The sequence below is a fragment of the Orycteropus afer genome, unplaced genomic scaffold, assembly GCF_000298275.1.
Source record: "Orycteropus afer afer isolate SDZICR_OR568_19922 unplaced genomic scaffold, OryAfe1.0 scaffold00148, whole genome shotgun sequence".
Lineage (NCBI taxonomy): Eukaryota > Metazoa > Chordata > Mammalia > Tubulidentata > Orycteropodidae > Orycteropus > Orycteropus afer.
In genome coordinates this window covers 3,107,861-3,112,940 of record NW_006921735.1, presented here as the reverse complement: position 1 = coordinate 3,112,940, position 5,080 = coordinate 3,107,861, and the positions used below count along the sequence as shown (strand labels likewise).

General features: G+C 38.3%; 1 protein-coding gene across 1 annotated transcript in view; it reads right to left on the bottom strand.

The window, feature by feature from the left end:
• LRP1B (LDL receptor related protein 1B) overlaps positions 1 to 5,080 on the bottom strand; it is a 1,967,638-nt gene that overhangs the window by 1,218,334 nt on the left and 744,224 nt on the right. The gene's annotated exons all lie outside the window — the stretch shown is intronic.

The window sequence follows — 5,080 nt, the reverse complement described above, 5'->3', positions numbered from 1 at the left end:
TCTTAAGTTATATAAACTTGACTTCCAAAAATTATTCCATAAGTCTTTACGTTTTACAGTAGAAGGCGATTAATAATAATAAGGAATTAACTGGAAATTACAACCTACAATTGCCATTATAAAAACACAGTTGGTACAGTATTCTAATTTATCCTAGTTTATCTGTCCTTAGCATGAACATAATTTTTCTGAGTTGGAATGAAGTAATACAAAAGTGTGTGTATGAGTGCAGAATATGGTTGTGACTGTTGAGTCATTTCTGACTCAGGGCAGCCCCAGAAAAGCAGAGCAGAACAGCTGCATAGGATTTCCAAGGCTTTGATCTTTGAAAGCAGACTGCTAGGCTCCTCTTTTATGTGCCTCATAGTGGGTTCCAGTTGCCAGCATTTTGGATAGTAGACAAATGTTTGACTGTGCCACCCAGAGACTCCTGCAGAATATAGTAGCATGCCTTAAATAGCTATGAACAGCATGCATATGAACATGCCTGAGGCCAGAGATGCCTCACCTCACCTCAGAGTCAGACTTGGACAACTCTCAGGCTCATATTCTTCTATTTAAATTAATAAAAATTATTTTTGCACATTTCTATATGGCCTGAGGCATCACAGATCACCTGTATCTGACATGAGCAGATAAGTTGATTTATTTAATGTTGTTGTTATTAGGTGCCATTGAGTCATTTCCCACTCATAGTGACCCATGCACAGCAGAACAAAACACTGCCTGACCCCATGCCAGCTCCATGATCCCTGCTATACTTGAGCCCAACATTGAAGCCACTGTGTCAGTCCATCTCATTGAAGGATTGACATCCTTCTCCAGGGAACGGTCCCTTCTGACAACATGACCAAAGTAGGTGAGACAAAATCTGGCCATTCTTGCCTCCAAGGAACATTCTGCCTGCACTTCCTCCAGGACAGACCTGTTAGTTCTTTTAGCAGTTCATGGTACTTTCATCACTCTTCACCAGCACCACAACTTTTATTTAATAGTGTGGCAGTAAAGTTTGCTTGTTGAATTTTCTATCTTATGGCCAGAGACTAAGGTTTTCCATATCTTCTGTCCCCAGTGGCCAGATAAGGCTGCTTTCATTCCAAGTACTTTCTTCTTCTAAATTATTAGGCTAAACTAAGAAACTAAATTACTGCCATTGAGTCGATCCCGACTCATAGTGACCCCTCCTTGGGCTTCTGAGGTGGTATCTATACATAAGTAGATGGCCCAATCTTCCTTTGAAGAGTGGCTGGTGGGTTTGAACTGCCAGCTTTCTGGTTAGCAGTCAAATGCTTTAGGCACTATGCTCCCACAGAGCTCCCAAATTATTAGTCTGTTGTTGCCTTAACCACTAAACCACCAGAGCTCCTTTCTCAAAATTTAGGAAGCTAAAACTCCTGTTCCAGGCTACTAACTCTAAGGGGAGGCTCTCTTTTTTTGTAAGGTGTAGAGAAAGTCCTTATTTCCTTTCAACATCTGTGGTACTGGTATTCCATAGAGATTTCCATGTGTCTTGGCATCAATTTTCCTCTGGGTTTAGGAGATACAGCTCAGGGACCCTGGATCCAAATTATATGCTCAGCTCCTAGTTTCTTGGTAGTAGTCAGGTCTCTTTTTCTCTGCTCACATCTTTCTCCTTTTATCTCTTGTAAGATAAAAGATGATGTAGGCTATATCCTAGGGAAACTCCCCTTACATTGTATCAGGGCTATGAGTTGGGTAAGAATGCTGTATGCCCGATCAAAACAACAAGAAAATATCATCCCACCACAGCACTAATAGCAAAGTTTCAAAAAAAGAAAAAAACAAATGCTGGTGAGGGTGTGCAATGACTGGAACCCTCATACACTGCTGGTGGGACTGTAAAATGGTACTACTACTGTGGCGAACGTTATGATGCTTCCTTTTAAAGCAGGAAATAGTAATACCTTGTGAACTAGCAATTCCACTAGTAGGTATATATCTGTGACAAAAGCAAATATTAACACATCTATGGTCACTGCATCACTATTTACAACGCTGCAAAATGAGAGTAACAATCTAAATGCTTCTCAGTGGAGAACATATCAACAAACTATGGTACATACACACAATGGAATACTACACAAAGTTAAAGGACAGTGATGACTCTATAAAACCTTATAACATGGATGAACTCAGAGCCTATTATGTTGAATGAAGTTATCATACAAATATTGTATGAGACCATTATAGTGAAAAGTCAAGAAAAGTGGTTCACAAAAAAAGAAATGCTCTTTGATGTTTACCAGGGGTCCGTGGGGAAGGGAGGGCAAACCACTAATTAGAGAGTAGACACAAATTAACTTGGATGAAAGAAAAAAAAAAAAATTATATACATTGTGCTTCATGCCACTGTAATCCCCTTACATTTATTGGCTGATCACATCAAATCACATCATGGGAGATTATTGCATCATTCCATAATTGCCAAATTACATCGTTACATAACTGCCCAACCATTGAACATCATGTTCCAGCTAAATTGACACATACTTTGGGAGGCCACAATTCAATCAATGACAGTGATTATCCACTATTATTAAAAGCACATTGCCAGTGCCCATTTTCTGGGCTACACACTGTCTCTTTCAGACATTTCATCTCTTTGCTGCAGTGATGAGCATAAGTAACAGCTAAGAGTGCCACAGTATACCTCATAGATAGAGGTCATGTCTACAGCTATGATTATAGTGAAAGGTCTTAAGAACTGTGAAAGTTCTGAGATGTTACTCAAACGTCAAATTGCACGTTTGCCCATTATTGTCTCACAGTTGCTAGTTAAAGACATGGGACTCCTGAGTCAGACGTAAAGGCTTTATTTCACATGGCAAAGAAAGTGACATGAATGTCAGCAAATTGCGTCAGTTTCCTTTATCCCCAAGTCACACAGGGATAGGCAAATACGGTGGGAGGCAAACAGGATAGGCCCACACACACAAAAAGGAATTTGCATTAAAAGAGATGAATCCTGAACTTAGGAAACCCAAATCATTCATATGAACAGTAAGTATGTCCTCATTTTTTTCACAATAGGAAGACACTATCTTTAACTTTCAAAGCTATTTTCTAGGCAAAGATTCCTGAAAAGATCATATAGAATGAAAAGCAATAGATGTGTCACTTAAAGTCATGCAGAAATGTGAATGACTTATGGAGAGTCCTAAAAATCATCACTCGGTATAATCTGATCAATGTAAGTAAGTACAAAAAAAAAAGTTGGTGTATTACTAAGACTATAAATGAATACTCACTTTTGGATTCCAGGGTATTGATCTTATGGAAATTTTCTATTGCTTTATATCACTGAGCTTTACCCTACCTTAGAGCATGTTGTTCAGCTAGCCATGCCCATGGTCTGGGAATGATCGTGCTGAATGTCTCTGGGCAAGGGAAGGACACTCATCAGCTTTACTTTTTTTTTCATATTAAATGCTGCACAGTATATACTGTGGAGGGCAAAACAGTTTCTAAGATGAAGAAGTCTCTGTAGATTTGCGATAGATATAGTACGCATTTTACGATATTCCACTACATTTTTTGGGGTAATATCAGAGTATTCACCGTGAATGGGGAAAAAGTCATTTCTATTAAAGCCCTTTCACTACACAACTCTGCCTATTTACAAAATGAGAACTGTGCTAAAACATATTTCAACTTCTTGAACATAAAATATTACAGTTAATCTTTGGTATTCCATTTTGTCTTATAAATTGGCTTATAATTTATAAAAATAAAAGTTTGCAAGTTATTGCATTAGCACTAAATTACTCAATCTGTTTCACAAGGTAACTCTATTATTAGTAGTAACTTGAGCAATTATGTGTCATAGAAAGTGACTTCACTACCTATATTTTCTAATTTTGTTTGTTTCGTGTTTGTGCACTTGATAATTTAAACAGTCAAACAGTTGCATCACTTCAATGAACAGCTTTAGCAACTTTTAAGAGAAAACAAAGTGGCGCACATTTTGTTTAGTCATCATGTTTAGAGAAAGATTCTGATCATTGAATCCCAAGTAGGGCTTAAAAGTGAGAAGCTGTAAATCTTCATTATAATTACCATGACAAAAAACAAATGTGTCGTCCTAAGTGACTATCTTCCCGTAGCTTACTTTAACAAGCAAAATTAAGATATTCTTGTTTCAAACCCACAGAAATGGCTGGGGGGGAGGGGAAGATAGGTAAATGTGTTGAAGGGATCAAATCCTTAAGAGTAGTTTATCTCACAAACTTCTCCATATGTGTATAAAGAAAACACATACACTCACAAGTCTCCTTGGTCCTCAGGTAGACTTATAAAACTGAAGCCAAAAGTCAAGAAAAAATGTAATAAGAAACCCTCAGACAGAAAAGTGGGCAATGTACTTCCATAGAGATACCGCTTTGGGAACCCAAGGAGGGGTCACTATGAACCAAAATCCACTAGACAGTGAGCAGTAAGAGAACCAAAAAAGTCAGTATTTTAGGCATGAATTGAGCTTAAAGAACCATATACTTCAACTTCTGCATTCTACAAAAAATAAAAGAAAGTCCCAGAGAAGTAGGTGACCTCAATTAGTTAGTAGTCAATGTGATGTCTGGAAACTTGATTCATGGATTAATGTTCTTGCTATTAGGTGCCGTCAAATGGGCTCCAACTAATAGTGACCCAATGTGCAACAGAACAAAACACTGCCTGGTCCTGTACCAGCCTCACAATCCTTGCTATACCTTAGCCCACTGTTGCAGTCACTGTGTCGATCCATTCGTTGAGGCCCTTTCAGTTCTTCCAAGATAGATTTGTTAGTTCTTCTGGCAGTCTATGGTACTTTCAGTATTCTTTGCCAACACCAGAACCCAAAAGAATCAACTCTTCTTTGGTCTTCCTCATTCATTGTCCAGTTTCACATCCATATGAGGTGATTAAAAACACCATGGCTTGGATTAGGCTCACTTTAGTCTTCAAAGAGACATCTTTGTTCTTCAGCACTTGAAAAAGGTCTTTTGCAGCAGATTTTCCTAGTGCAATACACCATCTGATTTCTTGACTGCTTCCATGGGTGTTTACTGTGAACCCAAGCAAT